Source organism: Gopherus flavomarginatus, assembly GCF_025201925.1.
Source record: "Gopherus flavomarginatus isolate rGopFla2 chromosome 13 unlocalized genomic scaffold, rGopFla2.mat.asm SUPER_13_unloc_2, whole genome shotgun sequence".
Taxonomy (NCBI): Eukaryota; Metazoa; Chordata; order Testudines; family Testudinidae; genus Gopherus; species Gopherus flavomarginatus.
Window position 1 is genome coordinate 958216 of NW_026114610.1, and position 25459 is coordinate 983674.

Below are 25459 nucleotides of genomic sequence, written 5' to 3' on the forward strand. Positions count from 1 at the left end.
CCCTGGTGGCAACTGAGGTCAGTTGTCTATGTGACCCCACCACTGCCATTGTGCCTGTTAGCGCTGGTGCGTAGGTGAGGCAGGGCCTTGTATGTATATCAGTCATTGGGGCAGGGCCCTCTGCGTATCCCACTCTCATCTCAGTGACTCGTGTTGCCCAGGTGGGACAGTCCTCTGTGTGTATTTACTCCCCCCAACCCCTGCATTGGGCCTGTGACCACTGGTAGCCAGAGGAGTCAGTGCCCAAGGTGTATTCCTCACCTCCCCCAAGGGGGCAGGGTGCCTGGGTGGCTGTGTCAAGCAGTGCCCTGGGTATCTTCCAACCCCTTTGTGGCAGTGAGCCCTGCTTCTGGTGTGTATCACTCCCCGACTAGGGATGTACACTGGTGGCCAAGTGTGGCAGTGCCCTGTGTGTAGCCCCTTCCCTCCCCCCGTGCCCCAGGGTGACCAGATAGAAAGTGTGAAGAAGTGGGAGGGGGTGGAGGATAATAGGCACCTACATAAGAAAAAGCCCCAAATATCAGGACTGTCCCTATAAAATCGGGACATCTGGTCACCCTATCCCCTCTACCCCTGTGCCAGGTATGGCAGGCACTGATCCCTGGCATCCCTGTGGGGCAATACCGTCTGTCTATCCCCCAATTGGGGCAGTGACCGCTGCTGGTCAGGTGGGGCAGTGCCCTGTGTGTGTGTGTCCCCTATTTAGGTAGTGACCCCGATGGCTAAGTGAGGCAGTGGCCTTTGATTTCCTCTTCTCTCCCCAGCCCCCCCCTCTCTCTCTGGGGTAGGGCCCCCAGCTGGGGCACTACCCAATGTGTATCTCTACTAATTGGAGCAGTGACCTCCCCGTGGTGCCCTAGTGTGGCAGTGCCCTATTGGTATCTCCCTCCCCCTCTCCCCACGCCATTGTGGTAGTGGCCACTTCAGGCAGTGGCCTGCTTATTATCTCCCTGCCACCAGCACCATTGCAGCAGTGCCCCCTGGTGGCCATGTGCGGCAGTGCCCTGCCTGTATCCCCCTCCAACCTTTGCTGCAGTGACCCCAGGTGCCCAGTTTGAGGAGTAGCCTGTGTTTACCTCACCTCTTGGGGCAGTAACGTGTGGGGCCAGCTAAGACAGTGCACAGTCTGTGACGTCTGGTGGCCACGTAGGGCAGTGGCCTGTATGTACCATCTCCTCTGGAGCGGTGACCACTGGTGTCTTGGTGCTAAGATGCAGCCACCTCTGGGTTACATGGTGGGGCTGTTTACAGGACAGTGGGGACAGCCCTCCCATTCCAGGAAGTAGGGGAAAGTCTGGTGTTCGGGGCAGAGCGTTCCACCTTCTATTGAACTGTGAGGCTCTGAGCGCCTTTCCCCTGCCTGAAGAAAACCCTGTGTGACTCCAAAGCTGGTCCAATAACAGGTATCACCTCACCTGCCTTGTCTCCCTGGTATTCTGGAAACTGCCCAACTTCCCCTTCACTGTTGGTCTTCAAACCTCCTCCAAGCAACCCCCCGCCAATCCGTTAAGATGCCAAACCTCCCCTGGAGCCCCACCTGGGGGGGGCACCCCTCCTGAAAACCCTACGGCACCATGGGGGTGGTAGTGTCCACTGCCTCCATCTTCCACCAGCCAGGATGGGCCCCACAGCACCATGGGAGTGGTCGTGTCTCCTGCTTCCATTTCCTGACAGCTGCTGCCAGGCCCGGCCCAGACTTCCCATTTCTGGTGTGAGTCTGGAAGCAGATGCTGCCATGAGGCGGTGCCGGGAAGGGTGGTGCTGGTGTCAGGAGAAAGCAGGAGAAGTAGGTGGATCTGTACTACTCCAGGGAGGTGCTGCCCTTGCTGTGAAAGGGCCCCGCTATTAGAGATGTCATCTCCCTGCCCTTCCACGCTCTGCACCAGCCCCTGCTTGTCACGGGAGCAGGGCTGGCTCCAGGCACCAGCGTAGCAAGCAGGTGCTTGGAGCAGCCAATTTAAAGGGATGGCCCATCCGGTATCGGGGCAGCACATCCGGGTCTTTAGCGGAAATTCGGCGGCAGGTCCCCCATTCCCTGTCTTAGTCTTTGAGCTGCCACCAAATGTCTACCAAAGAGGAAGGGAGGGAGGGAGGACTCGCTGCCGAACTGCCGCAGAAGAAGCAGTTGGTTGAGCTGCCAGCGAAGAGCCACAGCTTTTTTTTTTTTTTTTTCCTCCTCCTGGTTGAGGCGGCAGAAAAGCTGGAGCTGGCCCTGCACAGGAGGAGCAGGGTCCAGTCTGCGGAGTTGCAGCAGGGAACCCTGCAGCCCAACACCCATCAGGCACCCCCGTTCCCCTTGCCCCTAATCCCTGCTGCCCCCCCCCCATCAGTTATAGAACAGGAGGCAACTTAACTTCCGCTCACTGTTCCCTTTATAGAAGCACAGTCAGAACTCTCACAGGCTGGGCAGCAAGGAGCTGATGCCGTTGTGTTCACCCCAGTGGATATTGCAGCCCTTAGTATAGAGGTTTGTTCTTTAAACATAAGGTCAGTCTCCTGTGGGGTTGGGTCACAGTAGAGCCCCGTGACCCTTCCTGTGCTTCTAACCCTGCAGTGTTCACCCTGCGTCCTCCCCCATGCCCCTAACCCTGTGCCCCCCTCTGGCACCCCTAACCCTGTGCTCCTCCCTGCACTCCCTCTAGCACCCCTAACCCCTACATACCCAACCTCTGGCATCCCTAACCCTGCACCCCCTCCAGCACCCCTACGTCCCTCACCCCTAACCCTGTGTCCCCTCCTGCACCCTAAACCTGTGACCTCTGGTACCCCTACACCCCAACCCTGCACCTCCCTCCTGCACCCCTTACCCTGCCCCCCTAACCTCTGAACCCCTAACCCCTGTGCCCCCTCCTGCCCCCCAACTCCTGCCCCACCTGGCACCCAACCCCTGAACCTCTAACCCTGTGCCCCCCCTCCGGTGCCCCTAACCCCTGCACCCCTAACCCCTGCATCCTCTTACACCCATAATGTCTGCACTGTGCCCCCTTTTTCCCTAACCCCTGCACCCCCTCTTGTGCCCACTTGGGGAAACTGACCTGGATGCACGGAGTAACTGGCATTGCTGCTCGCTCTCCCCGCCGCCCCTGAACACTGCTCCTCCGCCCACCACGAGGGGGCTGTGAGAGGAGACCAAGGACCATCGGGGTTCCCTGCTTCCAGGTCACCTTCCCCACCTGGGCTGCATAAGAGGAGGACAGAGAGCAGAAGCCCAGGTGGGGAAGGTGACCTGGATGCAGGAAGCCCTGATGTCGCTCCTTGCTCCCCACTCAAAACCCCCTAGGGGGGCACGGAAGAACACTGGGGGGAGCAATATCCGCTCATCACCGCTCTCTCCCCCTTCTCTTCCCCTCCCTCCCTCCATGTTCCTATTCTGGCAGGGAGCAGAGAGAAATCTGGACACCAACCCAAGCGGCACTCCCCTGCCAGCCGGGAGCAGTTTCTGACTTTACACCAGCAGCACACACCTCACTGCTACCGTACAGCACCGCCCTTGACCATGGTACTCCTAGGTAATTCCCTGGTGGCACCCACCCCTAAGGCTGGCCCTGGCTATGGGCTTCAGAGGGAGTGACCAGACCAGGCGGCCATGGAGAGATCCAGCCCGTTCTCCCCTCCCAGCTTCTAGCAATCAGAGGCCAGGGACATGCTTCCATGCTGATGACAGGTACTGCTCGACAACAATTCAAAGTACATTCATATTCCTTATCCGAGTCAAATGCCACAGACCGAAGATTGATTTTCCTGTCTAGTGGTTCAGGTTCTGTAGTGTCTGCATCAGACTGTTGCTCTTTGAGGACTTCTGATAACACGTTTTACACCTCGTCCCTCTTTGATTTTGGAAGGCTCTTCAGATTCTTAAACCTTGGGTCGAGTGCTGTAGCTGTCTCTAGAAATCTCATGTTATACCTTCTTTGCGTTTTGTCAAATTTGCAGTAAAAGTGTTTTTAAAGTGAACAACGTGCTGGGTCATCATCCAAGACTGCCATAAAATGAAATATATGACAGAATGCAGATAAAACCATGGAGCAGGAGACATACAGTTCTTCATCAAGGTCTTCAGTCACAAATTAACGCATTATTTTTTTCACGAGCGTTATCAGCATGGAAGCACGTCCTCTGGAATGGTGGTTGAAGTATGAAGGCAAATGGATATTAGCATATCTGGCACGTTAATACCTTGCAACGCTGGCTACAAAAGTGCCGTGAGAAAGCCTGTTCTCACTTTTAGGTGACGTATTTAAGACATGGGCAGCATTATCTCCAGTAAATGTAAACAAACTTGTTTGTCTTAGCAATTGGCTGAACAAGAAGTAGGACTGACTGGACTCTAAAGTTTTACATTGTTTTCTTTTTGAGTGCACTTATGCAACAAAAAAAAATCTACATATGCAACTTGCACTTTAATGATAAAGAGATTGCACTACAGTACTTTATATTTTACAATGTAAATATTTGTAATAAAACTATTTATAGTGAGCACTGTACACTTCGTATTCTATGTTGTAATAGAAATCAATATATTTGAAAATGTAGAAAAACATCAAAAATAAATTTCAGTTGGACTATTGTTTAACAGTGCGATTAAAACTGAGATTAATCATGATTTGTTTTAAGTTAATTGCGTAAATTAACTGCGATCAATTGACAGCCCTAGATTTGAATTTTTCTGTCACATGCAGGACCATCTAGAACATATGTGTGCAGGGAAAGATCGTGGGGGGAGTTGTGCTGTGAACTTATTTCCTGTTCTGACATGTTCCCAATTGCCCTTTTTGCCCTAACACGCTGCAGCGCAACATCAATGTTTTGCTCCAGATCATTCCGTCCTTCCAGGGGCCAGGGAAGGGAAATTGCTGCAGTGGAGCCGGTTGAGGTAGGGATTATCAGGGAGTTGCTGGCGGTTTCCCTTTGCGAGGAGAAAGGGCAGTAAATACATAGTGGGTGGGAACTTCCAGGAAGGTTGGTCTGTGTGGGTGAGGGCAGGAAATCCCCAGGGTGGGGAAAGGGTGGGGGACAGGGTGTGACAAATCTGCTAGGATTTGTTTACTGTGAGGCTCCAGCATTTCTCAAATGTGGCCACCAGGGGCTTGTATTGCGGCTACAGCCTCCTGGACTATAATTGAGGGGGAGTCGAGGGCAGCAAAGCAGTGGCTCTTCCCCACGGGCTGCCTGCAGGGGCTGGTCCCTACCCCCTTCCTGAGTCATAAACACTGTAGGGGCAGGCAACCAGTGGGAGTTCCCCACCTTCCCACGTGCGGTGGGCCTTGGGCTTCAGGCTTCTGCTCTGGGATGGTGGGCGGCAGGCTCAGTCAAGATACATGGAACATAGGCTGGGTGGGGAGAAGTCTATGTAACTCATGCAGTTATTGATATACATGTGACCTCGAATATTACCAATCTGTGTCCCCCCCAAGTCCCCCAACCAATCATCTCCCAAACAGACCCTCAGTCCGGAAAGCATTCGTCCCTCATGTTGTTGAAAAGACTCACAGCAAACAGAAGAATCCCAGCTTTTAAAACAATCCTCCAGCAAGACAAAGAAACTCACATCTGTAAACTTAGAAAACACTCCCAAGAAATTTTAACCATATGTTGTCATGAAGAAACCAAAGTGCTAAAGAGGCCTGATTTTTCAACTACTTTAAAATATCTTCTCAAATCAGCACCTTCAGAGTGAAACTCTTTCTGCCTTTCTAACCAGACAATTCTCCGCAAAAGGAGAGGTACTGGTCCTGGAGACACTGCAATACCAGGTCAATGTAGGGGGTGGATAGAATAAGCTCCTTTTCCTTCCCCTTGTTTCAAAAATCAATTGAACATACAGTCTTCAAATAAAGAACCTATCATATTAAACTGATAAGAACAGATATAACTTAGATAATATTTTTACTTCAAGGTCCCAGAGACACAGACAAGGTTTTCATCTTGAGGCTAGAAGACCAAAACATCAAGACACTTGATTGTGGCCTTGGAAAAGCCAAAAGACTACTCACTCTTGAGCTTAGCTCACAGAGAGCCGAGCAGCGCTGCTGAGTTTCGGATGCTAGGCAGCCTCTCCTCCCCCACTGCTTTCTACTTCAGCAGAGGAGCTCCCAGACACTAACCAAACACCATGCACGAGGCTTTGATAACTAGGTAACTGCAAACTGAAAGGAGATGGTGAAACGGGGAGCAGCTTTTCCAGAGGAAACACAGCGCCCCAGGCTGCAGTGACAGGGCTGCAGCCCAATCCCCAGCTCCCTGGGGTCTCACCCACATCCCAAGCAGCCAACTTCAGACAGTCCCCAACTTTCCCCAGCTCCAGCCCCCAAAGCTTCCGCAAGGCCAGATCTGAACATGGAGCCCCCCCAAACATCCCCAACCACCAGCCATGATCTCCCCAGCACACTCCAAACTCCCAGCAGCCCCACAGTCTGCCCCCAGCCCTGACCACCCCACACACAGCAAACTCCCAGCTCCCAGCAGCCCCACAGTCCCCCCCAGCCCTGACCCCCCACCGTACCCCAAACTCCCAGCTGCCCCACAGTCCCCATCCCCAGCCGCTCCCCCTTTAGCCTGGCTCTGACACCCCCGAGCCCCCCTGGCTCCCCCTCCCCTCGCTCCCGGGCCCAGCCTGGGCGCCGAGCTCTGCAGCCGAGCTGCGCTCCGGGCCCCTCCTGCATCTCCCGGCCCAGCCGCTCCCGGGCTCCATTGCCCCGGCCCCGCAGGAGAGGCTGCTCCGCCCCACCCCGCCCGGGCCACTCGCCCCCCGCAGCCCCGGGCAGCCCCGCTCCAGCTGCGGGAAGCTTGGGGACCCCCCCGGGCAGGGTGCAAACCAGGCAGCCGGGCCCGGCCCCTCCCGGCAGGAGCGTGTCCACCCCACGCGTGTCCCCGCCCCCTGGGGCCCTGCCCCCGGCCCCACCGCACCGCCCCGCGGGCTGAAGCAGCTTCCGCACTGTGCTCCCACCCCGGCCCCGCTGCCGCACACAGGGGCGGGGGGCTGGGGGGAGGCAGGAAGGGGCGGCTCCTCCCCGGGCCTGGCCCTGCCCCCGCCCCCGGGCCCCTCGCAGGGGGGTTGGGTCATGCGGGGAAGCAGGGACCCCCCCCAGCCGAGAGGGGGCAGGAGAGGGGCTGGGTCTCCCCAGGGGAAAAGCAGGGGCAGGGGCTGGTGCTGCTGAACCATCAGCCCAAGGAGCCCCCGGCTGAGAATGCAGCGAGCACGTGTCAGTTCAGCGCTGGAGATGGGGCTCAGCACGTGTCAATCACCTGCCTCTAAAGCGTCTAAATCCCCTGGGCACAGCTCGCCAGGGCACAGCTTGGGAGCTGCACTGGGAATAGATCCTGTAGGAAACCCCCTTCCCCCCACAGCAGAGTGAACCTAGAGCTTGGTGGATGGAAACCATCCTCTGTTAGCTTGGGTTTTATTACAGCCCTGGCAATAATCCAGCTGCCTGCGTGTGTTCTGCACAGAAAAGAAGAACAAATTCTCTCCCTGTTCACCCTTCCACGGTGATTAAAGGAAGAAATAAAGCCCCAGCAGAGCCCTGCCCCACAGAGTCCCCTCCTGGAAGGCGAGAGATGTGCAGGGACTAGGGCTCCAGCTCAGGGTTGCCAGGTTTATAGAACTTTTGGTAATACCCAGAACGGGGCCAAGTCCTGCCCCTCCACCCCCCTCTGCCTAAGGTCTGGGGGGGAGTTTGGGTACATGAGGTGCAGGTTCTGGGATGGGCAGGGGTGGCGGTGGCAGGCTCTGGGAGGGAGTTTGGGTACATGAGGTGCAGGTTCTGGGATGGGCAGGGGAGGAGGTGGCAGGCTCTGGGAGGGAGTTTGGGTACATGAGGTGCAGGTTCTGGGATGGTCAGGGGAGGCGGTGGCAGGCTCTGGGAGGGAGTTTGGGTACATGAGGTGCAGGTTCTGGGATGGGCAGGGGAGGTGGTGGCAGGCTCTGGGAGGGAATTTGGGTGCATGAGGTGCAGGCTGTGGGCTGGGGCAGGGGTTTTGGGGGGCAAGGGGGCACTGGCAGGCTCTGGGAGGGAGTTTGGGTGCAGGAGGGGGTACAAGCTCTGGGAGGGAATTTAGCTGCATGAGGTGCAGGCTCTGGGCTGGAGCAGAGGGTTGGGGTGCAGGAGAGGCAGGGGGCAGACCCTGGGAGGGAGTTCGGGTGCGTGCAGGGTCTGGGCTGGGACAACCCCCTAAACCTGCTTTTAGCAATCAGAATAATTTAGTTTCACCTTATTTTTGCCTGCTCCAGTACAAAAGAAGAGGCTTTTGTGAGTTTCCTGACTCAGAGGATGAAAATGGAGGTTTGTCAGTCCGCAATGCTGTGAATCGTTGTCGAGCGGAACCCATTGTTGGCATTGGTAGTGTAGACACAGCCTCAGCCTCGGTGCTGGTGGGGGGAAGTATTGTCTCTAGAGTCATCCAGGGTGGTGTGGGATCGTCCCAGGTTACTGGGTGGGGGCTCAAGCGGGTTCTGTGTTGTGTTGCTAAAAAGGATCCCCAAGATATTGAACCCTGGGCCATGTTGCTGCCGACTCCAACTGGCAGAAAGGTCACAGAAAGAAGCAGGGGGAGGGGAGGAGCACCCATTAATTTATGCAATTATTCAGTGAGGCAGAGGCCTGGCAGGAAGGAACTACCTGTGCAAGCACCCTTGGCAGAGAGGGGGATCTGGGATGTTCTCGGCACTGGCGATACAGCCCAGGGATGGGGCAGTAAATGGAGCGGGGGGCGTGTCATAAACAGATAGCTAAGGGTTAATGTCTCTTTCACCTGAAGCACCTGACCAGAGGACCAATCAGGAAACCGGATTTTTTCAACTTTGGGTGCAGGGATTTGAGTGTCTGAGTCTTTTGTCGTCTGCCTGCTTTCTCTGAGCTTTGGAGAAGTAGTTCTACTTTCTAATCTTCTGTTTCTAAGTGTAAGGACAAAGAGATCAGATAGTAAGTTCTATGGTTTCTTTTCTTTGGTATTTGCATGAATATAAGTGCTGGAGTGCTTTGATTTGTATTCTTTTTGAATAAGGCTGTTTATTCAATATTCTTTTAAGCAATTGACCCTGTATTGTATCATCTTAATACAGAGAGACATTTGGATGTATTTTTCTTTCTTTTTATATAAAGCTTTCTTTTAAGACCTGTTGGAGTTTTTCTTTACTTCAGGGAAATTGAGTCTGTACTCACCAGGGAATTGGTGGGAGGAAGAAGTCAAGGGGAGATCTGTGTGTTGGATTGCTAGCCTGATTTTGCATTCCCTCTGGGGGAATAGGAAAGTACTTTTTGTTTTCAGGATTGGGAACAGAGAGGGGGAGTCTCTCTGTGTAGTTTCACAGAGCTTGTGTCTGTGTATCTCTCCAGGAGCACCTGGAGGGGGGAAGGGAAAAAGGATTATTTCCCTTTGTTGTGAGACTCAAGGGATTTGGGTCTTGGGGTCCCCAGGGAAGGTTTTTCAGAGGGACCAGAGTGCCCCAAAACACTCTAATTTTTTGGGTGGTGGCAGCAGGTACCAGGTCCAAGCAGGTAACTAAGTTTGGAGGTTTTCATGCTAACCCCCATATTTTGGACGCTAAGGTCCAAATCTGGGACTAGGTTATTACAATCCCACATAAAAGAACCATGTTGTGGTACATACTGGCCCCATCATGTGGCCATCGCTTTTCCCTCCTCTCTGTTAAAAGTTTTAGTATTTTGCACAGAAACTTTCTTCCCTCAGGAGAGACCTGGGAACCAGGGCTGCCAGCCAGCCAAACACCTTTAAGAGGAGGCGTAATCTGACAAAAAATGATCTCCCTCCTTCAGTTCAGTGACACCCTGAAATGTTACTTATCAGGGCAGAGCCGGAGGATTGAAAGCAGCTACAACAAACACCTGTGTAGTTGTGGGGGGGCTCAGGGATGGGGCAGCTCAGGGCAGCCTGCCTTGCTATTAGTGGTGGGCAGGCACTAGGACCCTGGGGCAGCAGACAGCAGTTCTGCCCAGAATCCCTCTACTCCAGCAGCAGGAGCAGGCAGGGGACAGACACACGCTGCTTTTTGTCAGGCAGGGACGCAGCGCTGCAGGGGGAGGGGTGGCAGGCAGGGGCCAGGGCCAGGGGAAGAGACCCAGCTCCAAATATTGCTGGAGCAGGGCCCCCAGCCCTGAATATTCCTGGAGCCCGAGCACCACAAATGTATATAACCTGCTGCCTATGACCACAAGCCAACACAAGATCCAACTGAGATTTGAACTCAAATTACAGGATTCAGAGTCCTGAGTGCTGCCCATTACACCATGGGACCAGCTTGTGCTGCCTTCTCTGCACATCGGTGACCCTCACGGGGCTGGCTTGTGTAAGGGGGCTCTTGGCCCTTTACTAAAACTTAGTGTGTGTGTGTGTGTGAGGGGGGTTGGTTGGCTAGTTCCCAGCACCAATAGAAGGGGGAAGGATCAATGGGAAATCAGGACCCTGAGACTGACAGTCCCCAGGGACAATGGGGAGAGGCCAAAGCTCCAAGTTAGCTGCACTGACAGGCCAGGCAGTGTAATGAGGGAGTCACCAGGGCAGGGGGTCCCATCCTCCATGTGAGCTGGAACTGCCTGGGCGAGAGTGGGACAGAGCTAAGGAGAGAGCAGGAGCCCGAGAAGAGCCAGGGAGCAGAGCTGTGCAGGTGTAGTGCCAGAAACTGCTGCATGTAGGAATTTGCAACCTGTAGCAGTTACTGATACCTGAGGTTGTTCTTATTTGCTGACTTGTCCTAATTGACTAAAACTTGACAGTGGTTTCTCTAGCAAAGGCCAGTCCCTGGCCTCTTGGTCCAGACATCCCCCTTCATATCAGGCTAGGGTGACCAGATGTCAAAGATGAAATATCGGGACGCGGGGGGTGGAGCAAAAAAAAGCTGGAGGGCTCCCCTGCCACCAAGTGGCAGTGGCCCAGCCCCATCTCCAACCAACTCTCGGCTCCAACCCCCGCTACATCCCCAGCTCCCCCATCCCCTCGCTCTTGGGCCCAGCCTGGGCTCCAAGCTCTGCAGCCGAGCCATGATCTGGGCCCCTCCTGCAGCTCTCGGGCAAGGGGTGAACCAGGCAGCTCCCAGCAGGAGCGTGTCCACCCCACGTGTGTCTCCACCACCAGCCCACCTGGGCCCTGCCTGCTCCGTGCTGCCCCCAGCCCCACTGCGCTGCCCCGCAGGCTGCAGGGCTGGAGCAGCTTCTGCCCTGCGCTCCTGGCCATGGCCATGGCCCGTGTGCAAACCTGGGAGGAAGGAAGAATGCCGCGTGCTTGGGGAAGAGGCAGGGCCAGGGCGAGGATTTGGGGAGGGATCCAATGGGGCAGTGAGGGGGTGGGGCTAGGGGCAGGGTCAGGGCCGGGATTTAGGGAGGGATCCAATGGGGGAATGAGGGGGCAGAGTTGCGGGGGGGGGGGGGGGGTAAGTATCCCTCCAGACTATGCCTGTGTGCTGGAGAAGAGGACAAAGTTATTTGTTTGTCCAGGGTCCCAACCAAACATCAGTCGGGACACGGAACAAACAAGCAAATATCAGGACAGTCCCAATAAAATCGGGACGTCTGGTCACCCTACATCAGCTTCAAGTTGAGAATCATTTCCCATTCCTGCTCTGTGGGAGGGGAGACTTTTAAATGCGCTCTCTGTGCGACTTCACATGGCTAAGCAAAGAGAACAAACCCCAAATCCCCCCCGTGCTTTGGGAGCCAGGTTTGCGGTGGGAATTCTGTAGTTCAGATGACTTCACACCTGGTCATTGTGATTCTTTACCAGTTTCTCTGGCATTGGGGGATTTGTTTCACTGATGGCTGAGTGGTTAAGATATGGGAGTGGAAAGCAATAGGTTTCCTCTGCGCAGGTTTGAATCCTGCTCACAGCGAGGCCTGTGTTTTAGCCAGTCTAGCACCTGGGCAACACCTCTGTACCATCCCCTGAGACACTCTCAATTCTCTCCCCACCCCAAGTAAATCCTGTTCTGCTCCTTTCATAGAGATCCCTGGGGCACCACCTCACAGTGTCCCTGAGGGGTCAGGCAAATTCTCAGCACCTGAAGTCTCTGCCACTCACCTGGTGCCCCATAGATCAGCCGTAGTCCTGGTTCTGCTCCTCTCTCTAGAGTGCAAAAGGAGCCAAGTCAGCGACTCCATGGGAGCTGCGGGCTGCAGAACCAATACAGAAAAAATAGGTGTTCAGGACTCACTGGCAGCCAGCTCCTCCCCTGCACACTACAGGCCTTGGTGACAAACTCCTCCTCTTCCCCTTCAGCTACTCCCACCTGCCAGTGATCAGTGGGGTTCAGGAGGCACTGGGTGGGAGGGGGAGGAGCAGGGATGGGAAGAGTTGGAGGTGGTTGAGGAATGGGGCAGGAAGTTGCAGGATGGGAAGAGATGGGACAGGGGTGGGGACTTGGGGGAAGGGGTGGGGCCTGGGGACGAAAGGCGGGATTTGTCCTTGATCCCAGACCCCTCTAGGGCCAGCCCTGAAGGAAAACGCTGACTATGACAGTGACAATACAACTGACCAGCATTGCGGGGGAGGCTGAGGGAGATCCACACTCATCAGGTCTCTTCTCTCCCCCACGGTGAGCCAGACACTGCTCTCTCCTGGCTCTCACTCTAGCAGCTGGACGCCAAGGAGCCATTTCCCCACAGGAAGTGCATTGAGTGCCCCTGTGGTGCTGGGGGTGCTGGCGCTGCTGCTGCCTGTGGGACTGGCAGGGGGTTGATGTCTGCACAGACTCTCAGCTGCCAGGCCAGAGGGGGCACTTACCAGACTGGCTCAGTGAAGACGAGGGGTTGACAGAGCAATACAGACGCTCTCCAGAGCACGGAGCAGCATCCGCCCATGAAGCCAGGCAATGAGCATTTCCCACAGCCTGGAGCCGAGGGGGAGGTGGCAGCTGCTGTTCCAGCTGCTCGGGGACAGGCCCTGTCAGCGAACAGCCACTTCTTACTCACCACAGCTAACGGTGCCGGGTTCCTCTGGTGGAGGTATGAAGCAGCCGTTTGTTTTCCTCTCCTTTTTGTGTGCAGCTGCTGACAAAAACATCCCAGACAGAGAAGCAACAGGCCAAAACACTGCCGTGTAGCTGCTAAAGTAACTCAGTTGTGAAAGCATTAGACTGAAGATCTAAAGGTCCCTGGTTCAATCCCAGGCTTTGGCAAGCCCTTTCATTCTTCTTTGTGCAGAGGTGGCTTGTTTTCTGGGAGCACAGCAGTGCTTGCACCCAAGATAAGTTACTGATCTTGGGCTCTGCAGTAGGAAAACATAGAATGGGCTTCTGCCCCTAGTTGGCCCACCTGACCTTTAATGATGAGAGCTGTCTTTCCCAACATGGTAGGAAGAAAGTGAGGCAGGGCAGCCCTCAGGAATGGTGCCAGAGGGCTGCTAGCCATGGACTGGGGATGAAAACTCCTCTATGCAGCTGAGCAATGGCAGTACCAGGGAAGGGGCATCTGTAAAAGTGACCCTACACACCTCTTCTCCTCTGGGCACCTAGAGCAGAGGCAGGTGGTGCTGACAGCTCCAAGGGAAGGCTTAAATGCCACAGAGCAACTTAGGTCAGGGCTAGAGGAAGGCAGGACCATGCCTTTGTGTGGCCTTCAGATAGGCACAAAAACACTCAGCCAGGCTGCTCCCTGCCATGCCAAGCACCCACTGAAGGTCACCAGCATGCAGGGCGGCTGCTGATGCTCTGTGGCCAACTTCAAAAGATGGTAGGAAAGCAGGGCCAGCCCCCATGGTGGGGCCTCTGACTGGTCCCACTCAAGGTGCTCACTTTTGCAGTGGGGCAGGAGATTTTTCCCCAAGAGGCTTTTTCACAGCTGTGGAGAAGCAGAGAAACACCCAGGCTCCGAAGGTGCTATGTAGCAAACCCCCTCAAACACAGGGACTGGCGCACATTTGGAAGAGGGAAACTGCTCTACACACTAGCCCGGGCAGCTGCCCATTTTCTTTGGCAAGTCAGGAATGGCAAAGGCTAGACTGGAAGCACCTGGGGCTCCTGCCCCAGCCTTTGTGACACCCATCCCCCAACTCCTTCCCAGGACTCTAGCTGAAGCCAGAGGACTGGCCTGAGCAGCCAAGAAGAGGTTCCAGCCCTGAAGGGAGCAGGACTTTTAGCCCAAAGGTAAAACTGGACAAGCACAACCACAAAGGGACTCGACCCCTCAATCCCCTGATCCGAAGTCAGACGCCTTATCCATTAGGCCACGTGGTCACAGAAGAAAATGCCCTCCAGGCACTTCTTTGGAAAAGACAAACACTGATACATCTGACAAAGTAGGGATTCACCCACCAAAGCTCATGCTCCAATATGTCTGTTAATCTATAAGGTGCAACATGACTCTTTTGCAGACACTGTGTTTCTCAGGTCAGCTACTGAGAGGGGCCGAGTCTCTCTGAGCACAAGAAGTTGAGTTCCCAGTGAGATGTGAGACTTAATTCTCTGGAGCCGGGTGCAGGGCTTTGGCAGGGGGTCTCAGGCGTGGGGGATTATGGTGCAGCAGATGGACCGGCTGTCTAGGTGTGGAGATTTAATCTCACTAAGGAGGAGGAGGAGGAGGAATCCTGTTGATAGGCAGTGTCCAGGACCGGTGCAACCACTAGGCAAACTAGTCAGCCGCCTAGGGTGCCAAGTGGTTGGGGGCACCAAAAAGCACACTCAGAGGAGGAAGTAGAGTGGAGGTGAGCTGGGGCAGGGGGCTGGCGGGAGGTGTGGGGGGAGAGCTGCCTGCAGCAAGTTATCGTGGGATGTGTGTGCAGGTGAACCGCTCCCTGTCCCAGCTCAACCCTGCTCCATCTTCTCCCCTGAGCACGCCACCCCTACTCTAATTCTCCTCCCCTCCCAGGCTGGCTGCACTAAACAGCTGATTGGCACCACAAGCCTGGGAGGCAGGAGAAGTGGAGCAGTGCCGGCATGCTCAGGGGAGAAGATGGAGCAGTGGGGAGCTGGGGTGGGGAGCTGCTGCAGCGGGGGTGCCTGGCTCTTCCCCATGGCCCCTGCCCCTGCTCTGCCCCGGTCCCGCCCTCCTGCCCGTGCACTTACTGCATGGTAAGTGGAGTGACCCAGCCCCAGCCTGGTCCACTCCCCTGGTTCCCAGCCATGCCGCCAGTGAGTGCTGTGGGGCGGTTCCCCCCTCCCGCCCAAACTTGGGAACCAGGGGAGTTCTGCGGCCCTGGGTCTCTCATCCCTCCATCCCCTCCCCTGCCCCCAATATCCCTCTTGGGCTTTGTGGGGCTGGTTCTCTCTCCCTGCCCCTGTGCTTTCCCCTGCACAGCATGTCCTGGGAGTGACTCAGTTTCCCTGGAACAACATCTCACCACTCCACACGTCTCTTCTGTTCCCCACCTCCCTCCACCCCACCCCGTTTTCCCTGCACCACAGGCTGGGTCTCTGCCAACCCCCTCTCCTCTCCTCCTGACCCCAATATCTCCTGCCCCTATGGGTCTATGGGGCTGGGTCTCTCCCTCCCCTCATCCCCTCCCCCAATATCTCCTGCTCCTATGGGTCTATGAGGCTGGGTCTCTCCCTCCCCCATTCTCCCCTCATCCCCTCCCCCAATATCTCCCTGCCCCAGGCTGTGACGTGCTATGACGTGTGCTGGGGTTGTGACGTGCTGGGGCCAGGGCTGGGTTTTTGCTGCCCCAAGCAGTGGGGAAAAAACAACAATCCACGATCGCAATCGGTGGCAGCTCCACTGCGCTGCCTTTTTCTTCGGTGGCAATTCGGTGGCAGGTCCTTCCCTCCGAGAGGGACCGAGGGACCCACTGCCGAATTGCTGCCGAAGAGCCTGACGTGCCGCCCCTTTCCCTTGGCCGCCCCAAGCACCTGCTTGCTGAGCTGGTGCCTGGAGCCGGCCCTGGCTGGGGCTGTGACGTGCACTGGGGCTGTGACGTGCTGTGACCTGCTCACTCCCCAAGGGCAACTCACTCACTTGAAACCAGCAGGACAGAAGGTGTCACGTGTCCATGGGCGGAGTTATGCAGATGAGCAGTGGCTGGCGGCAGTACGGGGAGCAGCAAGATGAACCAAAGGAGCCGGGCAGAGAGAATTCTCTGTGTGTGGACAGAATCCGGCGTGGGGAGTTTATGTGGTGAGTGCCTGCACCGGAGTCACTTCAGGGCAGTGATTGCCACTGAGCTACATACTGACAAAAGGTGTGTGAATAGGGTATGCTGCCTGGCTGGGAGCATCTTGTGGTGATAAGAAAAGGGGTGGGAGCAAGAGGTCCTGTCCTAGCAGGGGGTGTATACCCTGAGAGGGTGTTTTGTGGGTGCAAGTAGGTTTGGGGGTTTCTTGCAATGACAAGGGGTGTCTGCAGCTAGAACCCTCCTAACTCCACTAGTTTTCTTTGTGTTGTGGGGTGGGGTGGTGGATTCTGTGATGTCACAGTCCTTGGGGGAGGAGTTTGAATCATAACTCCAAAGTGGGAAAACAACTCCCCCCACTCCTGCTCAGTCTCCACTAGGGGGCTGGGCTGGGATCTCTAGGGAGGGAAGCACAGGGAAAAACAGACTCCCCTATGGAACCCAGGAGTCCTGGATCCCAGTCCCCGTGCTCTAGACCCCTTCCACTTCCAGAGCCAAGGATAGAACCCAGGGGTCCTGGTGCCCAGCCCCCTCCCTGCTCTGACCACTAAACCCCACTGCCCTCCTAGGGTGGTACAGGGGTCACTGGGTCTGTATCCCAGCTCTGCTAAGGGCCTTGACTGATTTTCCCAAAGTGCTTCCTTCTGAATCTAGCCGATGAAATGGGAATTCACGCACGAAAGCTCATGCTCCAATACGTCTATTGGTCTATAAGGTGCTACAGGACTCTTTGCTGCTTTTACAGATCCAGCACGACTGCCCTCTCTGCCCGGTCACTGCCCACCCCCGTGTGGGGGCACCAGCACTGTGCAGGGTTCTGATGGAAAATTGTCCAAGCTGGCCAAGGGGAGACGTGTGTGTCCCTGCTGCCCTCTGCTGAGCCCTGCTCTGTGTGTGTGTGAGTCTGTGACACTGTATCAGTGTGTTGCTGGGCTAACCAGTAGGAAATGGCTTTGCAGGATTTTTGTATTCTGCAGCAAGTGACTGACATACACACACAAAGGGACTCACACAATCCCAAGAATACTCACACACAACACACCCAGAGGGACATGTTAGTCCAACCCCCAAAGAGAGAAACAATCACACCCCCAGCCACACTCACAATAACCCCCCCACACACATAACATTCACAGTTGTGCTCAGAGACACAACTGCACGCAGTTCACTCCCACTGCTCTAAATATAAGGACCTCCTGCCCCACACAGCATGTGCCAAAGCCTGTTGAACTCACTGCCACTGGACAGCTACCAGTGAGAATGACCCCCTCGTGCTGGATCATCTGCTTGGCCCCCCACTCCCTCTGGGGGCACGCTGTGCGGCGTGGCTGGGGATTGTGCAATAGCAGGCAGGGGCCGGGTCACTCCACTTCCTGCAGGAAGTAGCCAGCCCCCTGTCCCCCACAGAGGCCTGGGACCAGCCCCCTCTGCTTCCCCCCATGCAGGCCTAGGGCCTCAGGCTGCTCTGCTCCCCTGGCTCCCAAGTTTGGGGGGAGGGGGGAACCGCCCCACAGCACTCGCCAGCAGCATGGCTGGGAGCCAGAGGAGTGGACCGTGCAGGGAGTGCAGGGGTGGGGGGGCAGGGCTGGGGGGGGGCAGTGGCGGGGGCCATGGCAAAGAGCCAGGCAGCCCCCCTGCAGCAGCTCCCCACCCCAGCTCACCTCCGCTCTGCCTTCTCCCCTGAGCACGCTGGCACCTCTCCACTTCTCCTGCCTCCCAGACTTGCGGTGCTAATCAGCTGTTTAGTGCGGCAAGCCTGGGAGGGGAGGAGAATTACAGCGGGGGCAGCGTGCTCAGGGGAGAAGACGGAGCAGAGGTGAGCTGGGACACGGAGCAGTTCCCCTGCATGCCCCCACCCCCGTTACTTGCTGCGGGCAGCCCTCTCCCTGCACCCCCCAGCCCCCTCCCCCAGCTCACCTCCACTCCTACGCTGCCTCTTCCCCCAAGACCCCTCCTCCCGCTCACTGCTCTCGGCCCCCTCCCCAACCTCACTCACCCTTACGGTCATTACAAAGTGGCAAGGCAGAGCCCTCCCATTTTTAAAAGTCCTGGGGTGTTGTTCCCCCCTGTTCAGACACTCCTGGGGTCCTGCACTTCACACAGCTCTCCCTGATTTCAGCTGTTAGTGAGGGAGCCTCACTGCTAGCGCAGACTGGGCAGTTTGTTGGATGAGAGACACTGTCCCAAAGCAGGACTAATGCTTAGACCTGGTTATCAGTGATTTCAGATCTGTCGGTCTGCAGCAAGACTCTACAGTGAGTCTCAGTCAGCTCTGTTATTACACAGAGAAGAACAAAAGGGTCAAATGGTGCCTGGAAGCCTTAAGAAGAATCCACCCCACCAAGTACAACGCTTGTCGCTACCGGCTCTTAACCCCACTGAGAATGTTTTGGGGTGACTCCTCGCCTTTACCAACCTAGGGGACTGAGACACTAACAATTAACAGGTGCTCTAGTGGCGCAATTGGTTAGTGCACAGTACTTATAGGGCAGTGCTGAGAAGAGCTATGCTGAAGTTGTGAGTTCAAGCCTCACCTGGAGTGCTGGTTTTCATTAGCCAAATGGCTTCACCCCCTTATTTGGCCCTAGGGAATGTAGAATTCCAGCCCTGGGAACATTGAAGCTGAAGCAGTGTAGGAATCAAAAATGCCCCTTCACTTATTACCTCCTCTCCAGAGTGCAGGTCAGAATCTACAATCCTTTCTCCCCCACCAGCCCCTGTGCCAGGATCCCTCCAGCAGAGCCTGGAGTCCTGCCCATCCTTGACTCCTGAACCTGAAGGGAGAGGAGCAAGGAGCCATTGTTAGAGGGCTTTCCCTTCCCCTGCCCACTTCCCTGGCTCTTGTCACACAGACAGCAAGCAGCAAAAGACCATAAGTTCGAAGCGCAGACAAAGGGGTGTTTACTGGGGTTAGTTTCCAAGCAAGCAGATTCCAAAGGCCTTCACACCAGTCAGGCTGATCTCTATACACTGACAAAGTCTGTTCCCCTGTGTTCCCTTCCCAGCTCCGACACTGCAGAGCCTTGCCTGTGTCCCTGTTCCCCGTTCCCTATTCCCATCCCACCGTTAGCAAGCATGATTCCAATTTCCCCACCCACTGCCTGTTTGACCCCAGTTTATATAGTAATATTCTCAGCGAGACCTTAACCAATCATTTTACTGAAATGTAATTAACCACTTCTAACCCATTGTAACAGAATTCTCTAACCAATTACATCCCACTCCCCTAATTAACTTACACCCAGCAAAATTAATTCTGCAGCAGACAGAAACAATTAGAGGACCAGACAGATTGACAATAGAAAAGCGGGGGCCATAAAGATAAACCCTACAGAAATGACGGTTTCACAACCACAACCATTGAGAATGGATTTCTTGCCAGATCGGATGCTCCCTTAAGATCTGTTTCTTTATCTGGTGGTGATGGGCACTACTGGGACAGGATCGTCTTCCTAACAGCCCAACCCCACCTTAGTTCAGTGTGACGGGTTTGGGAGGTGAGGATGTGACCATTCACTTCCCAGCGTATGGATGCCCCTGCTGCTTAGTCAAAGGCCTTAGCCTACTGTCAAGGTTTTTTCCCCACTCCGAACTTTAGGTTACAGATGTGGGGGACCTGCATGGACCCTTCTAAGCTTAATTACTAGCTTAGATCTGGTAACACTGCCACCATCCAGAACTTAGTGTCTGGAACACTTTCTGTCCCCCCAAAAACATTCCCCTCCCTGGGCAGCCTTGAGAGGATTCACCAGTTCCCTGGTGAACACAGATCCAAACCCCTTGGAACTTAAAACAAGGAGAAATTAACTATCCAAACTTCTTTCCCTGCACCAGTCCCTGGTGAGTCCAGACCCAATCCCCTTGCATCTTAAAACAAGGAAAAATCAATCAGGTTCTTAAAAGAAAAAACTTTTAATTAAAGAAAGAAAGATAAAAATCATCTCTGTAAAATCAGGATAGAAAATACTTTACAGGGTACTCAGATTTATATAGCCCAGAGGAAACCCCTCTAGCCTTAGGTTCAAAGTTACAGCAAGCAGAGGTAAAATCCTCTCAGCAAACAAGGATCATTTACAAGTTGAGAAAACAAAAATAAGACTAACATGCCTTGCCTCGCTAATTACTTACAAGTTTGAAACATGAGAGACTGATTCAGAAAGATTTGGAGAGCCTGGATGGACGTCTGCTCCCTCTTAGTTCCAAGAGCGGACAACCCCCAAAACAAAGAGCACAAACAAAGACTTTCCTCCACCAAGATCTGAAAGCATCTTGTCCCCCTATTGGTCCTCTGGTCAGGTGTCAGCCAGCTTTATGGAGCTTCTTAACCCTTTACAGGTAAAAGAGACATTAACCCTTAACTATCTGTTTATGACATCTCCGAACAAGGGCTCAGACTTTCCTAGGGAGAGAAGGCCCAGACACAGGCAGATTGGGATTTTGGTTTTGTTTTATACCCCTGTCACTGGCTAAGTGATAAAAATACACTAAAGTTTAGGCCTGTATAGGCAGCCTGAATATCTCTATTCTAACAGCTATCGGTCCCTGTGGAAAAATGATCTATTCAAGGTTGTCTCTAGACATTTTGGTGCCGTGCACAGCACCCTGTCCCCCAGCCCGAGCTGGCAGAGCGGAGCAGGCTGGGGCCAGGTCACTCCACTTCTTGTCACTGGGTGTCACAGCTGCTTCATGGGAAACATGCTCTGTGCCTTACCCAGATTGGTGGGAAACACACTCTGTGCCTTACCGTGACTGGTCCGTGGGTGTCACTGCTCGTAGAGGGCAGACACATGCTGTGCATTACATCACCTGACCAGTGGGTGTCACTGCTGTATCAAGGGAAACACCTTCTGTGCATTACCCTGAATGACCATGAGGTGCCACTGCTGCTCCAAGGGAGACAGAAGAACGGCCAGACTGGTTCAGACTCAAAGTCCATCTAGCCCAGTATCCTCCTGTCTGCTGACAGTGGCCAGTGCCAGGTGCCCCAGAGGGAATGAACAGAGCAGGGAATCATCAAGTGATCCATCCCCTGTTGCCCATTCCCAGCTTCTGGCAAACAGAGGCTACAGGCACCATCCCTGCCCATCCTGGCTAATAGCCCTTGATAGATCTATCCACCATAAACTTATCTAGTTCTTTTTTGAACCCTGTTATAGTCTTGGCCTTCAAACATGCTCTTGCAAGGAGTTCCACAGGTTAACTATGCAACTGCCCTGAGATTACACCCCGTCCCCTGGCCAGGTTGTATACGGAAAAGAGGATGAGGATGAGGAGAGCCATGGTGTGTCTGTCACTGGCTGGTGACTCAGTTTCCTCTAGGCAGCAGTGTTGCAGGCTCCTTTGGTCTGTGCCCATGCAACTGTGTCTGGGTAAGGGGGAGTAGAGGCTCATGCTTCCCAGCCCCACACCCCACCCGCAGCAGCTGGGGAATCCAGGCCAAATTTAACCCTGGTAGCTGGGCCGGGACTAGCCTGGGCTGGGGGAGGAATTGGGAGGGAGACAGACGCACCTGCTGTGAGGGAAGATCCTCCCATTCCCTGCCAACCCCCTTCACTCCTTGCAGCACAGCACCCCCTAGCATTCCTTTCTCTGTCATGGGAGCTGTCTGCTGCCTGCTTCTCCCTTAGCATCGTCTCTCCGCACCCTGGGGCACTGGCATTGCCCATCCTGTGCAAACAGGCAGGCCCCAGTGTGCCCCATGGCACTGCCCTGCAATTGTGAGGGCAGCTGTTGGATGGAGCCATATCGAAATATGGGTGTGGGCAAGGCTGGGGACCAGGACTCCTGGGTTCTCCCCTCAAATGTGGGCGAGGAGTGGTAGGTTAGGAGGTAGAGTGGGGGAGGGGCAGGGCTAGGATCCAGGGCTACTGCTTTTTCTGGTTTTCTCCACCTCCTGCAGCAGCCTCGGTCCTTTCAGTGCGTTTCTTGTTCCAAAATCATTTGCTGACTTGTGTAACTCACCCCAGAGGTGGCTGCATCTCAGTGTTGGGTGAGGCACCCTTGGCTGCATCACCTCCTAACTGCGTCTCTCTCTCCCTTCGGGTGACCCTGCAGCACTCAGCAAACATCCACAAGATCATGGGGCACTTTGAGCACTGGGCAGGCAGGGGCCAGGTGCCCAGCCCTCCCTCCAGAGAGTGGGACCCAGCACCCCCTACTTTTTACAGGGATTAAAAGGGGCAAAGGGGGGCAAATCAGAGGAGGGGGTGGCCAGGGTCTGAGCAGGGGGTGGAAATTGACTGGTCGGGGGGTCAAGCAGCTGGAGGCAGAGTTAGGAGAGGGACTGAAGGCAAAGTCAGGGAGCGGGGAAGGAGCCGGAGTTAAGCCCAGAGGGAGGCGCTATCAGAGGGTTAAACCCCGGCACAGGCAGGGGCAGAGGGGTAACAGTTATCCCGGTGGGCTGAGACTCCAGTGTTTGCAAACATGGGTGGGGGGGAGCAGAGGGCTTTTTTATTTCCCCTCCCACAGGCAGCACCTCTCAGCATGGGCTTCCCAGGGCTGGGCTCTTAAAGGCACAGGCATCCCACTGCCTAGATACTGCAGCTTCTCTCTGATGTAACCTACTGAGGTGCTGCAGTAGGAGACTCAATTCAGTGAAACTGGGCATTCCCTATACGCCCCCCAGCCAGGGGGCTGTGCACCCCCTTCCCCGAATTTCCCCAACACCCCCCTCGGTGGTCAGGTAGTTACATGTAGCGCTGCCAATGTCGTCGTTGGTTGCAAATTTGAATGGAAATTGAAACGTTAACACACTTTAAAAGCAGATAGAACGCATGAAAACTACTTGTACCTGAGAAAGTAAAATAGGTTTGGAAAGTCTGGACAAAGCTGGGTTTCCTCACCCAGCTGTTGTGTTTGCTGACAATGTCAGTGCATTGGCTTCGGCAGTGTTGGCCAACCTTAGAATTTCAAATGATGATTTGTAAGCAAGGTGTGAATGAGCTCTCCCCTGACAGCTACTGATGACCAGGGTTGGGAGGAGGCTTTGGGACCAGACTGTATTTACATGAACTCACCTACTCTGCCGAGGTATCCAGCGGACAGAGCTGGGCTGCCTCTGCTCTAGGTGCCCAGAGGAGGGAAGGTGTGTGGGGCTCCAGCCTGGGACTCTTCCTCCCTCCTGCCAAGCCCTGACTATTAATCCCAGCCCTGCCACTCCTTTTTTCAAGCGCCATGTGGGCCAGAGGAAAACTGTGGTAGGAAGCAAAAGGGCCAAGCCTGTGAATATCAGGTGCAGCAGCAAGAATCCCAGCTATCTGGGTAGCAAGTTCTAGAGCCCTAACTCATTGTGGCCATCCTAGCCTAAGACCTGGCTCTAGGAGGTGTGAGTCTCCCAGCAGGAGGGGAAAGATTCACTCTTACACAGCTGGAGACAGGGAAGTTGAGCTCTGGGGCTTGTACCACAAGCATGGGTGGCAAGTTTGTAGAAATTTTGGTGGTATCCAGAACCCATCCCCCAACTCTGCCCCCACCTGCCTAAGGCTCTGGGGGGAAGGTCTGCGGTGCAGATCCTGGGCTGGAGATTAGGGTGCAGGAGGGAGCCTTTGGGATGGAAAGGGGAGGAGGTGCACCATCTGAGAGGGAGTGCAGGGGTGAGAGCTGTGGGGCTGAAGATGGGGGATTCATGATGTAGGGAGGCTCACGACTGGGAAAGAGGGATAAGGGATCTTAGGGCTGGGGGTTTTGGAGAGGATCAGGGCAGCCTGCCTTTCCATTAGTGGAGAGCAGGCACTAGGGCCCTGGGGCAGCAGTTCTGCCCAGGATTGCTCTGCTCCAGCAGCAGGAGCAGGCAGGGGACAGGCACACACTGCTTTTTGTCAGGCAGGGACAAAGCTCAGCAGGGGGGGGTGGCAGCAGGCAGGGGCCCAGAGAAGAGACCCAAATATCGCTGGAGCAGGGCCCCCAGCCCTGAATGTTCCTGGAGCCCGAGCACCACAAATGTATATAACCTGCCACCTATGACCACAAGCCAACACAAGGTCCCACTGAGATTTGAACTCAGATTACAGGATTCAGAGTCCTGAGTGCTGCCCATTACACCATGGGACCAGCTTGTGCTGCCTTCTCTGCACATCGGTGACCCTCATGGGGCTGGCTTGCGTAAGGGGGCTCTTGGCCCTTTACTAAAACTTAGTGTGTGTGTGTGTAGGGGGGGTTGGTTGGCTAGTTCCCAGCACCAATAGAAGAGGGAAGGATCAATGGGAAATCAGGACAATGAGACTGATAGTCCCCAGGGACAATGGGGAGAGGTCAAAGCTCCAAGTTAGCTGCACTGACAGGCCAGGCAGTGTAATGAGGGAGTCACCAGGCCAGGGGGTGCCATCCTCCATGTGAGCTGGAACTGCCTGGACAAGAGTGGGGCAGAGCTAAGGAGAGAGCAGGAGCCTGAGAAGAGCCGGGGAGCAGAGCTGTGCAGGTGTAGTGCCAGAAACTGCTGCATGTAGGAATTTGCAACCTGTAGCAGTTACTGATACCTGAGGTTGTTCTTATTTGCTGACTTGTCCTAAGTGGCTAAAACTTGACAGTGGTTTCTCTAGCAAAGGCCAGTCCCTGGCCCCTTGGTCCAGACATCCTCCTTCATATCAGGCTAGGGTGACCAGATGTCAAAGGTGAAATATTGGGACGCGGGGCGCGGAGCAAAAATAAAAGGTGGAGGGCACCGCCGCCGCCAAGCGGCAGTGGCACAGCCCCATCTCCAACCAACTCTTGGCTCCAACCCCCACTACACCCCCAGCTCCCACATCCCCTCACTCCTGGGCCCAGCCTGGGCTCCGAGCTCTGCAGCCGAGCCATGATCCGGGCCCCTCCTGCAGCTCCCGGGCAAGGGGTGAACCAGGCAGCTCCCGGCAGGAGCGTGTCCGCCCCACGTGTGTCTCCACCACCCGCCCACCTGGGCCCTGCCTGCTCCATGCTGCCCCCAGCCCCACTGTGCTGCCCCGCAGGCTGCAAGGCTGGAGCAGCTTCCACGCTGCGCTCCCGGCCATGGCCATGACCCGTGTGCAAACCTGGGAGGGAGGAAGAATGCTGCTTACTTGGGGAAGAGGCAGGGCCAGGGTGAGGATTTGGGGAGGGATCCAATGGGGGAATGAGGGGGCAGAGTTGGGGGGGGGCAAGTATCCCCCCAGACTATGCCTGTGTGCTGGAGAAGAGGACAAAGTTATCTGTTTGTCCAGGGTCCCGATCGGTCGGGACGTGGGACAAACAAGCAAATATGGGAACAATCCCGATAAAATTGGGACGTCTGGTCACCCTACATCAGGCTCAAGTTGAGAATCATTTCCCATTCCCGCTCTGTGGGAGGGGAGACTTTTAAACTCGCTCTCTGTGCGACTGCACATGGCTAAGCAAGGAGAACAAACCCCAAATCTCGCCCCCCCCCGTGCTTTGGGAACCAGGTTTGCGGTGG

The 25459-nt window shown here is 55.2% G+C and overlaps 3 non-coding genes across 3 annotated transcripts; 1 reads left to right on the forward strand and 2 right to left on the reverse strand.

Annotated features, from left to right (window-relative positions):
• Positions 1-5718: 5718 nt before the first annotated feature.
• LOC127041360 (U2 spliceosomal RNA) lies at positions 5719-5900 on the reverse strand. The gene has a single exon (XR_007771644.1). It is a non-coding gene; the product is annotated as a U2 spliceosomal RNA (small nuclear RNA).
• Positions 5901-13053: 7153 nt separating this feature from the next.
• Positions 13054-13126, forward strand: TRNAF-GAA (transfer RNA phenylalanine (anticodon GAA)). The gene has a single exon. It is a non-coding gene; the product is annotated as a tRNA-Phe (tRNA).
• Positions 13127-24030: 10904 nt separating this feature from the next.
• TRNAQ-CUG (transfer RNA glutamine (anticodon CUG)) lies at positions 24031-24102 on the reverse strand. The gene has a single exon. It is a non-coding gene; the product is annotated as a tRNA-Gln (tRNA).
• Between the last annotated feature and the right edge of the window lie 1357 nt (positions 24103-25459).